Here is a 13376-nt window from a genome sequence, read left to right on the forward strand (position 1 = left end):
CAAACAATGCAGATGGTCTTCCGACCCATGAACATGCTACATATAACTGACCATGAGAAAAATATGGATATTCCAGATTTAAACCACAAACTTTGAAGGATTGGCCTTGTCATTTGTTAATGGTCATAGAGAATGCAAGACGGAAATTGAAGTCTTTTAAACTCAAACAGCATATCGGTTGGGTTCATCGGGATCCTTGGAATGAGAACTTCCTCACCTTCGAAATTTCCTTTGAGTATCATCATATAAATAACATTGTTCATCAATTTACTTACCACCAAACAGGTACCATTGCACAGTTTTGGTTGGTTTATGCTTCAAAGCATGATTACTACAGAGCCAACTTTTAGGTGTAAATTGTGCATTGGTAAGCCAGGCACATCCAAGGAGTTTAAAAATACAACTGGATAGTTGGTGGCTTCATCTTCATTTGTTACACAGTCAATAGATTTGAATGAATGCATCTTACCAATGATCACATTCTGAATTATGTAGTTTAGGTCATCTACATCTTTATTCTTAGCCGCTAAAATTGCTCACTCACTCAACCATTCATTACTTTTGTAGTTAGTAATGATGTTTGGGGATACTTTGTTGGTAAGTTCGTCTTTCGATGAGACAAAGTTACAGAAATTATGAGGAAATGAAATCAATCCGCTCGACCATTACAGAAAGTCAGCAATTGCTCAGAGAAATCTTCAGCAGATATATCATTAAGCAATGCAACTCTCATGTTTGTTGTCAGCTGAAGTTTCTTCACATAGCGCCATAGATTCGATTATTTGAGGCAAGCATTTATTTCGTGTGCAGCCGTTGTTCTTGGAAGTACTGGTAGTGCTTGGCGGAAATCGCCAGACAGTAAAATCATTGCTCCTCCAAAACATCTCAAGTCATTGTGTAGATCTCTCAATGTTCGGTTAAGTGCCTCTAATGCACGTTTATTCGCCATTGTGCATTCGTCCCTGATGATGATCTTAGATGCTGATAAAACTTTGTCCATTGCTGATTTTTTTGTAATATTAGATGTTGGTTCTTCAATAGCTTGAAGATTTAACGGTAATTTTAATGCTGAATGAGCCGTTCGGCATCCTTTAACAATGTGGCTCCTATTCCAGAAGAAGCAACTGAAACCGCAATGTTGGATTTCGCATGAACAGTGGCTAAAACTACTGACATGAGGAATGTCTTGCCAGTTCCACCAGGGGCATCCAGGAAATATAAACCACAATTTCCATCACCAGGTGCCTTCATTAACGTATCATAAACTTCCTTTTGTTGGGGGTTCAACAGGAGTACATTCGTTTGAACTACTAAATCTAACTGCTGGTGGTCATATTCACGTTCCTGTCCCAATTCTCGATTAAATGCGTCATTCATTTCATGATTTGGCGCTGGTATTCCTAACCTGACTAATAAACTTCCGCACATGCGGTAACACATGTCTTCCATCAAGAGTAAAGAACGATTATGTATCTCCTCATTCATTTCAAGATCTTGATTTCTGGAACTGATACGAATTTGATGTAAAATATCTTCTGACATATTATCCTTGTATTTGTGTCACAGGTTAGATGGGTTCGATGGAAAGCATGTTGAAATGATGATAGTAAATAATGTGTGTATCTGACTTGGAGATGCAAAGATAATAGCTTCACCGATTGTTGTATCCCAATGGCTATCGTTTTCTAGTAAATTGAGTTCTTAATATGCAGCACAATATGTTGGGAATATTATATCATTAACAGTCTGCAGTGTCTCAAATGACGTTGGCCCATTCTAATTTACCATCAAGAACCGCAAATAGAAGCATTCATCATGGTTTGGATGAACTGTATACATACGACCAAGAGCATCAGTAGAACGCACATGCGGATAACTAGGAACCGCATGGCCTTGCCTCAGTCGTTGAAAATTCTTCGATGAAGCATTCCAAGTGTAATAATGTAGCATCTCTGAGTAAAGAACAGTTCGTGCAAAAGGATCGCTTTGGCAGATCGCAAAGAAACTGGTCAATGTTGTTGCTAGAGGTGTTTCAGGACATTGAACAACATTCGAAGCCGTGAAATATACTCGTTGACCAATCTCCAGATGCACCACCAAATGCACAAGATGACGTTCGTGAATAGGGAATGCGAATATACGCCAAATCGCCTCATTGCAGTTCACATAACGACCAACTTGATATCGCGCAATTTCATCATTGGTACTGGAGGACTGGATGCCAAAAACTGCAGTATCGCTGCCTTTCATGACATGTATTTTATGGAGTTTACTGAATTGCAATACTCAACGTTGCAATGTATCTTGTACGTTTTGGAAATAAATGCCGAATATGGAACAATCCAACTGTTGTCGACAATGAAATCCATTCTTTTCACTTTTGTTGTGATAGTTCGACCGTTATCATCGGGTGATCGAAGCCGATACAGTGGATAACCATTGTTGCCAGTGACAGTCTCCGGCGTTAATTTCCATGGATATCGTTTGGAACACTTTCCGTCGACCATGCAAGGTGATTGGGGATTGCTGGCGCCACACAGTCCATGAATCGTATTTGTAATTACATCATATAGTTCTGGATCGGCTTCGTGATCGGGAATCTTAGCACATGATATCATCTGTTTGGCCTCGTTGAATTCTTTCCACTAACCAAATAAGAATGTGTGCGTGTGGTAGACCTCGTTTTTGCCATTCGATTGAATACACCCAGCATCCTGTATCTCCAATAAATAAATAAAGTATTTAATTGAAGAGTGGAAGCTACGCACCAAAAAACATAAAGAATAAAGAATCATTAAAATACTTAATTTTTTTATTTGTATTTCCTCATAAAAAATTGAACTTAACATCCAAAATCTGATTATTTATTGGCTTTAAGGTGGAAAAGAGTTCGTCGGGTCAGCTAGTTAATGATATATACTGATACTTAACCATAGTTGTCATTTGGGTTTTGTTATTCCATTCCAGATGCCTTTTTGTTATACCACGTTTTATAGCGGTCGAACGGGATAAAAAGTATCCTATGTCTGTCTCCTGGTTCTAAGCTATCTCTGCACCAATTTTCAGTCAAATCGGTCCAGCCATTCTTGAGTTATAAATAGTGTAACTAACACGACTTTCTTTTATATACAGGGTGGTCCATTGATCGTGACTGGGCCAAATATCTCACAAAATAAGCGTCAAACGAAAAAACTACAAAGAACGAAACTTGTCTAGCTTGAAGGGGGAAACCAGATGGCACTATGGTTGGCCCGCTAGATGGCGCTGCCGTAGGTCAAACGGATATCAACCTCATTTTTTTAAATAGGAACCACCATTTTTTATTACATATTCGTCTAGTACGTAAAGAAATATGAATGTTTTCGTTGGACCACTTTTTTCGCTTTGTAATAGATGGCGCTGTAATAGTCACAAACATATGGCTCACAATTTTAGACGAACAGTTGGTAACAGGTAGGTTTTTTAAACTAAAATACAGAACGAAGGTATGTTTGAACATATTATTTCGGTTGTTCCAATGTGATACATGTACCTTTGTGAACTTATCATTTCTGAGAACGCATGCTGTTATAGTGTGATTACCTGTAAATACCACATTAATGCCATAAATGCTCAAAATTATGTCCATCAACCTCAATGCATTTGGCAATACGTATGACGACATTCCTCTCAACAGCGTGTAGCTCGCCTTCCATAATGCACTATTTAGATAGCCATAGATAAAATGGGGGGCAATTATACTTCCTCCCATAATGCTGCACCATACATTAACTCGCCAAGGTCGCTTATGTTCCACTTGTCGCAGCCATCGTGGATTTTTCGTTGCCCAATAGTGCATATTATGCCGGTTTACGTTACCGCTGTTGGTGAATGACCCTTCGTCGCTAAATAGAACGCGTGCAAAAAATCTGTCATCGTCCCGTAATTTCTCTTGTGCCCAGTGGCAGAACTGTACACGACGTTCAAAGTCGTCGCCATGCAATTCTTGGTGCACAGAAATATGGTACGGTTGCAATCGATGTTAATGCAGCATTCTCAACACCGACGTTGTAGAGATTCCCGATTCTCGAGCAGTTGTTCTGCTACTGATGTGTGGATTAGCCAAGACAGCAGCTAGAACACCTACTTGGGCGTCATCATTTGTTGCAGGTCGTGGTTGACGTTTCACATGTGGCCGAACACTTCCTGTTTCCTTAAATAACGTAACTATTCGGCGAACAGTCCGAACACTTGGATGATGTCGTCCAGGATCCCGAGCAGCATACATAGCACACACCTGTTGGTCATTTTGATCACGATAGCCATACATCAACACGATATCGACCTTTCCCGCAATTGGCAAACGGTCCATTTTAGCACGGGTAATGTATCATGAAGCAAATACCGTCCGCACTGACGGAATGTTAAGTGACACCACGCACTTATGCGTTTGAGACTATTACAGCGTCATCTATCACAAAGCGAAGAAAGTGGTCGAACAAAAGCATTCATGTGATTCTTGAGTTTCTCCCGGCGTATTTGATAATCAAAATATCCACGGGTATGCTGCCGGTCTATAGTGTCCAACGGGCACAATATTTCGGCGATCATACATGTCGCCATCATCAGGTGAACTGACGGACTGAGCTTCTGTGAACGTGCCGGCACGGAGATCCGTACGCTATGGCTGCTCAGAGGGAACTGGGTTCGGTCGCGGCGGCGGCCGATTTAAATACCCTCCGCCCGCGGCGCGCTCCCTCCGCCGTCCGCGCCCCGCGCCACGGTCGCGCGATGGAACAGATTGCGACGGCGTCTGAGATGACGTCGGTGTGATGGCTCTGTCCGCCGTGGTCGTCACAACTATACGTTTGCTCGATTTACTCTTGATTAACCCGATCGGTGGTTCCCAAGCCTTGCTAAGATTATAGCCACAGTCACGGTTTATGAGGTCGTCATTGGTGCGAATTTCGATGGCCTCTCTAACAATGCTGTCCCAGTATCTCGACGTCTGTACCAGAATCCTCGTGCGGTCATACTCCATGGCGTGATTTTCCGACAAACAATGTTCAGCGACCGCCGACTTGCTCGGATACATTAGTCGAGTGTGCCTCTGGTGTTCCCGGCATAGATCCTCGACGGTACGCATCGTCTGACTAATATACGACTTGCCACATTGACACGGAATCTGGTACACGCCGGCCTTCCTCAAACCCAGGTCATCTTTGGCGCTCCCCACCAGTGCACGAGATTTATTTGGAGGACAAAACACAGTTCCGACCCGGTGTTTCTTCAGAGTGCGGGCGATTTTCCCCGAGAGTGCGCCTGTGTATGGAATAAATGCAGTGCCTACCTCCTCCCTTGTGACTTCATCCATCTCAACAGGTTGTGCTGCAGTGGTTGGGCGGAGAGCACGTTGAATCTGCCACTCTGAGTACCCATTTTTTCGAAATGCGTATTGATCACGATCGCCCATTTAGATGCGTGCAGAATGATTCAAAGGAGAGTCGGAGCAGCAATGAGACATGGAGGAAGTTATGCTGGTTACCGAGAGAGGGCAGTGACCATGTCAGTTGTCATTGTGGCAGTGCTGGTTGTGCTATGGTCAGTGGTGGGCCGTGCAAGCCTGGATTCTGTTTAGGCCGAGTATGGATGCAACACTCGTTAGTGGGCAACGTGGCGTGAAATTTCTAGCTAATAGCGGAACTGGGGCCTTGCCACTTCTGGAGGACAGTGTAGCTATGCTGAGGCCTGAATTCAACCACCTGCATCCTATCATCATTCCAAGACTTCTGTCTACCGCTGCCACTTTCAGTTGCATTAATTCTGGTGTCAAAGTTGTATTCTCATCCTGGATTGTTTCTGTACGATTAACTATTGGGTGACCCTTTACGACTTTCGTTTTGAGCTGTGGTACCTAAAATGTGCTGTCACATTTTGTGTGTGGGATTTCTTTTCCCTGTAGGTACCGTTTTGCTTACAAGTACTACCTGTGTCTACTGCATTATTTACTGGGTCTAACTTATGGAAACTTGTTTAAATAAACAGATATTACTCCAGCATATTTTATGCTGGAGTAATATCTGTTTATTTAAACCCAAATGCCTGGTAAGTTCTATAAGCATGACTTTGGTAAAGTCTTTTATGTTGTTTGAAGTATGTTGTATTGAATAGCAGCGTTTTTAGTCGTGTGAGCCAGTCAAATTACTGATGACAGTTGCTCTTGCATTACTTGACTACATTCTGATTACCTCTGGTCAACTGTGTGCGCAAACAGGTCAAATTATGCAGTGCCATTTTAAATGTAATCTTAATGGGGCAATTTTAATTTACACCTATAATGATCTGTGCCTTTACTGCTTTGCACCCAGCTAGTGTATTTCTGTAAGCCTCCTACTTAAACCATTTGATGGTTAAAGTTGCAATGCAAATATCTCGTGTGCTTTAAAGTTTTCCAATTTGCTTTTTGACCTTTGGGCTTATTGACTATTTGCAGGGCTATACGTTAGTATATGATTTAACATATTGCATGAAAAAGGTTGTCTAGATTCGCAGTTGGCGTAAAATGGGCCATTTTGTGTTAGTGTGTTGTAGAAGGATCTTGTTGTCTTGTAAGCTGGTTGGGATGCACCTAACATGTTGCCATGCGACCAGTACTACTGAGTGGTCTACGACTGCGGAAGGCTGCTATGTATGAGCAGTATTGTAACGTGCATGTTTTCTACTTTTAAGAATTGTTTTTCTGGTTTAAAACTGTAGCTTGTAAATAATGTTTTTTGGTGTTTTAAAGTATTCAAAAGATTTCAAACCTGAATAACTCTACATAGCTGCAGTGTGCGACATAGTGGGCATTTCTGTGTGATATGCTACAGAAGGGATCAGGGCAATTTTGATAAACCGCAAGAAGATTGAGTATAGCTAATTTCTATGGGACAGACTTTTGCCATATGTCACGTATTGAGAATATCTGAGGTAATGTGTGCATGAGACAAGTATCGCCCAGTATTAAATTTTTATTGCATGCCGAATAACTGATAATAGCAATTGTGGACTATACAGAGGGATGTTGAACTGAATATTTGAATGGAACTGGACACAGCTTTCTGAAAATAAAAGTGTACAAAGTTTGAAGGACTGCATCGAAGTATAGTAATGGACCATAGTCCTTGCTATAATATCTTTGAGAAATGAACTATAAAAATCGTGATCATTTTAGTTGCCACAATAGCTTAGAGTATTTGTAGGATCAACCTTTCTTTTCTCTATATATGAAATGCAATCATCCATGGTCATTCAATCATTATTTAAGGTTGTTAATAAAAAAGTAAAGTGTTTTCCATAATTAAGGGTGTACTGGTGAATAACAACTAGCATCCAAAATACGTTATTAACTATCTTGTCTTCAGTAATACAGCAACAAATGAATGGTGATCGACTGAGCAAAAACTTAACGTTAATTATCATGAAAACCTGAAATTTAGTCGCCGTTCCAGTGAAGATGTTTGTGGTTGCCCCATCTTAGGTACAGATACAAGGAACAGTCTGGCATATATAGTAGATAACAACAAAAAAATTTCATACGTCAGACAAGTCGATGACAGCATATCGACAGAGGGTGGTTACAAAGTTCACACCGTCCCTGCTAATACCAAAACACCTCATCCCAGTACACAATATAGATTTTGCTTCATATGTCCAGTTATTCACTTCAAAAGTTTTGAAACTAACACCAGATCGACAGCTCTGACAAAATAAATTCAAAGTCTCACGCCCCCCCCCCCCCCCAATTTTTTTGAGGCCAACATATAGCCTCAAAGCATGGCCACCACAATTAGCAGAAGCATGAGCAGATTCAATCACTTTACACAGAATACTGAAACCTTAAGTCTAAATCCACTCAATATTTCATCTTCTGCCTTGGAAACATCGAGAGAAATGCCTCCTCAAATTTTTTGTTTGAAGTACTTTGTCTATTCGATGTACAACATCGTTTCATAATGTGAGAAATATGACTATTTTTTATTGTTTTGAAAATCATATACACAGTACAAAGCATACTAGAAGTAGGCTTCACAGTATAAATGTTATGAAAATACTCGAACTTTCACACAACATCAAATGTATACAAACAATCGATATGTGTAAAGAAACTGGAAAATACAGTAATCTTATAGTTTCACCGTCTTCTAGAACCTGTCATCAAATAGTCCTGCATCTATATGGATTGTGTGTGAAACAGTTTTGCAGATTACCATTTAAAAAGATTGGTATTTGGGATATGAAATTACAGAATATATTATCGGAGAAACAACATATAACACCCAAAAACTTGTAAATCTGTGATTCCCTTAACTCAGTTACCCCAAAACTAAGTTTTTTACTTCACACTCATATTACAACCAAGTTGTAATCCATATGTACTGACAAATTTATAACGTTCTATTCACTCTAGTTTGATCTTGTTCAGTAAGTAATGAGATCTTGCTGTCAGAGTTATGTACTTTCTCAAATGATTTTTGCCATGGACATATTTCATGCAAACTTCAAATTTTTTAAATGGATTTTGTACCTCGCTTGATTGGTATCCAATTTATCAAAATACTGACAAGTTTCACTTTTGTTAAATGCAGTTCTGTGTAAATTCAATAACTCTTGTGTTTGAACTTTCAGAAACGTAAGTACAAAAGCAACAAGAAAGTCGAATGGTGCAAACAAAAGGAGTCTAAGTGAAAGCCCTGTGAACGAAAAATTGGAAAGGTTTGAGAAGGACTGCAAATGTCTTTGAACACTTGCTCTGTTGCTCGCATGCATACTGCTTATTTAACTGTTGGCCTGTTCGTGCTTTCACTTTCAGTTGTTGAAATAGTTGGAGCTAAGCCCAAAATTTAGGCAAAAGTTTTGGTAGAGTGATGCCTCAGTGATGTTGGATAACCATTGACTTTTAAGAACAATTTTAATATTAAATTGAAGCACTCTTATCATTATTATTCATTTACTTAAAATTTAGAAATTAAATTTCTTGCTTTTACCATTTGTTTTAGTAGCTGCCATCTGCTAATTAATTTTTGGTCTTATGTAATCTTGACACTGTTATTGTGAATTTTATATTTACACTGATCAGTAAGAACATTATGAGCATCAATCTAATAGCCAGTAAGTCCACCTTTGGCTTGGATAACAGCAGCAACACGTAATGGCATGGAAGTAATAAGACCTTGTGGGTCGTGGGAGCAAGTTGGTACTACATCTGCACACACGTCACCTAATTCTTGTCAATTCTGGGAAGGGGGCCAATGAGCTATGATGCCACATTCAGTCACATCCCCGATGTGTTGGATCAGGTATAGATCTGGTGAGATGGGGGCCATAGAATCAACTGGATCCCGCCACTGTGTTCCTGGAACCACTCCATCACACTCCTGGTCTTGTGACATGGCGCATTATCTTGCGGAAAACGCCACTGCTGTCAGAAAACATGGCCATCATGAAAGGGTGTACGTGGTCTGCAACCAATGTACGATACTCCTTGATTGTCATGGTGTCTTGAACGAGAACCACTGGACCTGTGGATATCCACATGAATGTTCCCCAGAGCATAATGGAGCCACAGACAATTTGTCTCCATTCCATGGTACAGGTGTCAAGGTGCTGTTTCTTTGGAAGACGACGAATTCGCTCCCTTCCATCGTTATGATGAAGAAAGTAAAAGGATTCAGTAGACCAGACAACACTCTGCCAATGTCCAGTGTCGACAGTCATGTGCCCATTTCAGTCATAGTTGTCGATGTCGTGGTGTTAACATTGGCACATGCATGAATCGTCGGCTGTGGAGGCCCATCTTTAGGAGTGGTCAGTGCTCTGTGTGTTCAGACACACTTGTACAGTGGCCAACATTAAAGTCTGATGTTAGTTCTGCCACAGTTCGCCACCTGTCCTGCTTTATCAATCTGCCCAGCCTGTGACATCTGCATCTGTAACGAGGCATGACCACCCAACCCCAGGACGTCTGGATGTGTTTTCACCCTGATTTCACCATGTGTTGAAGAAACTCACCACAACACTACATCTGTGATGTATGAAGTCGCGTAGTCATCTGTCATTTGTTTATTTCTTTCAAATAGTCTTTTTACGTTACTGACAGTACAATTAGCTTTCTGCCACCCAGCAGTGTGTCAGCAGTGCTCAAGTAGCAGCATTACTCCATTTACTTGGCAGTCTTGTATATTAATAACCGTTTAAATTTTGTGTCTAATTGTTTGTGCTCTCTGTAGATTAGTTCAGACGTTCTTTGCACAACAGTATTTAGGATGGATAGGGACTGTGACTGCTGCGTTCGGATGTGGGCTGAGTTGGCATCCCTTCCCTCCCAGCTTCAGGCAGTGTTGGCTTCGGTCACACAGCTTGAGGCTGTTGCCCATGGGCATCACTGTGGGGTTCCAGATGGGATTTGTCGGGGAGGGCCAGCTCGTCCCACGCATCCCCCGATTGGACTACGGCTGTGACTGCCCGTGATACTGCCCACATTGAGGCTGACCCCTCACCTGTGGTAGAGTGGGAGGTCGTCTTGAGGTGTGGCAGGGGGCGAAAGACATTCCGGAGGGCTGAATGGAAGTCCTCTCCAGTTTGTCTGACGAACCAGTTTCAGCCTCTGTCTCTGGCTGATATTGATCTTCGGCCGGACATGACTGCTTGTCCTGTTCCGGATGGTGCCCCTCAGTCTGCAAAATCTGGGCGGTCATAGAGGGTGGGCTTACTGGTAGTTGGGAGCTCCAACATCAGGCGTGTAATGGGGTCCCTACCGGGGGGAGTCATTCCAGATGTTGAAATGGTCCTTCCAGATGCCATGAAGGGTACAGATTGCACCCATCTGCAGGCGGTCGCTCATGTCGGCACCAATGATGTGTGTCGCTATGGATCGGAGGAAATCCTCTCTGGCTTCTGGCAGCCATCTGATTTGGTGAAGACTGCCAGTCTCGCTAGCGGGATGAAAGCAGAGCTCACCATCTGCAACATCGTCAACAGGGCTGACTGCAGTCCTTTGGTACAGAGCCGAGTGGAGGGTCTGAATTATAGGCAGAAACGATTCTGCGACCGTGTGGGCTGCAGATTCCTCGACTTGCGCCATAGGGTGGTGAGGTTTCGGGTTCCACTGGATAGGTCAAGAGTCCACTACACACAGCAGGCGGCTATACGGGTAACAGGGGTTGTGTGGCGTGGACTGGGCATTTTTTTAGGTTAGATGGCCTCGGGCAATTACAGGAAGAGCAACAGCCTCAAAGGGTGCGGGGCAAAGTCAGGACCTGTGGGGACGAAGCAGCAATCGGTATTGTAATTGTAAACTGTCGAAGCTGCGTTGGTAAAGTACCAGAACTTCAAGTGCTGACAGAAAGCACTGAAGCTGAAGTCGTTATAGGTACGGAAAGCTGGCTGAAACCAGAGATAAATTCTGCAAAAATTTTTACAAAGGGACAGACGGCGTTTAGAAAGGATAGACTGCATACAACCGGTGGTGGCGTGTTTGTCGCTGTTAGTAGTAGTTTATTCTATAGTGAAATAGAAGTGGATAGTTCCTGTGAATTATTATGGGTGGGGGTTGTACTCAACAACCGAGCAAGGTTAATAATTGGCTCCTTTTACTGACCTCCCAACTCAGCAGCATTAGTGGCAGAACAACTAAGAGAAAATCTGGAATACATTTCACATAAATTTCCTCAGCATGTTATGGACTTAGGTGGAGATTTCGATTTACCAGATATAGACTATGACACTCAGATGTTTAGGACGGGTGGTAGGGACAGAGCATCGAGTGACATTGTACTGAGTGTACTAGCCGAAAATTACCTCGAGCAATTAAACAGAGAACCGCCTCGTGGAGATAACATCTTGGACCTACCGATAACAAACAGACCTGATCTTTTCGACTCTGTAAGTGCAGAACAGGGAATCAGTGATCATAAGGACGTTGCAGCATCCCTGAATATGGAAATAAATCGGAATATAAAAGAGGGAGGAAGGTTTATCTGTTTAGCAAGAGTAATAAGAGGCAGATTTCAGACTACCTAACAGATCAAAACGAAAATTTCTGTTCCGACACCGACAATGTTGAGTGTTTATGGAAAAAGTTCAAGGCAATCGTAAAATGCCTTTTAGACAGGTGCGTGTCGAGTAAAGCTGTGAGGGACGGGAAAAACGCAGCGTGGTTCAACAATAAAGTTAGGAAGCTACTGCGAAAGCAAAGAGAGCTTCACTGCAAATTTAAACGCAGCCAAAACCTCTCAAACAGAAGCTAAACGATATCAGAGTTAGCGTAAGGAGGGCTATGCGTGAAGCGTTCAATGACTTCGAAAGTAAAATTCTATGTACTGACTTGACAGAAAATCCTAGGAAGTTCTGGTCTTACGTTAAATCAGTAAGTGGATCGAAATAGCACATCCAGACACTCTGGGATGATGATGGCATTGAAACAGAGGATGACACGCGTAAAGCTGAAATACTAAACGCCGTTTTCCAAAGTTGTTTCACAGAGGAAGACCGCACTGCAGTTCCTTCTCTAAATCCTCGCACGAACGAAAGAAAGGCTGACATCGAAATGAGTGTCCAGGGAATAGAAAAGCAACTGAAATCACTCAACAGAGGAAAGCCAACTGGACCTGACGGGATACCAATTAGATTCTACACAGAGCATGCGAAAGAACTTGCCTCCCTTCTAACAGCCGTGTACCGCAAGCCTCTAGAGGAACGGAATGCTCCAAATGATTGGAAAAGAGCACAGGTAGTTCCAGTTTTCAAGAAGGGTCGTCGAGCAGATGCGCAAACTATAGGCCTATATCTCTGACATAGATCTGTTGTAGAATTTTAGAACATGGTATTTGCTCACGTATCATTTCATTTTTGGAAACCCAGAATCTACTCTGTAGGAACCAACATGGATTCCGGAAATAGCGATCGTGTGAGACCCAACTCGTTTTATTTGTTTATGAGACCCAGAAAATATTATATACAGGCTCCCAGGTGGATGCCATTATCCTTGACTTCCGGAAGGCGTTCGATGAAGTTCCGCAAAAAAGTAAGAGCCTATGGAATATCAGACCAGCTGTGTGGTTGGATTGAAGAGTTTTTAGCAAACAGAACACAGCATGCTGTTCTCAATGGAGAGACGTCTACAGACGTTAAAGTAACCTCTGGCGTGCCACAGGGGAGTGTTATGGGACCATTGCTTTTCACAATATATATAAATGACCTAGTAGATAGTGCCCTAAATTCCATGCGGTTTTTCGCAGATGATGCTGTAGTATACAGAGATTTTGCAGCATTAGAAAATTGCAGCGAAATGCAGGAAGATCTGCAGTGGATAGGCACATGGTGCAGGGAGTGGCAACTGACCCTTAACATAGACAATG

Source organism: Schistocerca americana, chromosome 7, assembly GCF_021461395.2.
Source record: "Schistocerca americana isolate TAMUIC-IGC-003095 chromosome 7, iqSchAmer2.1, whole genome shotgun sequence".
NCBI classification, from domain to species: Eukaryota; Metazoa; Arthropoda; class Insecta; order Orthoptera; family Acrididae; genus Schistocerca; species Schistocerca americana.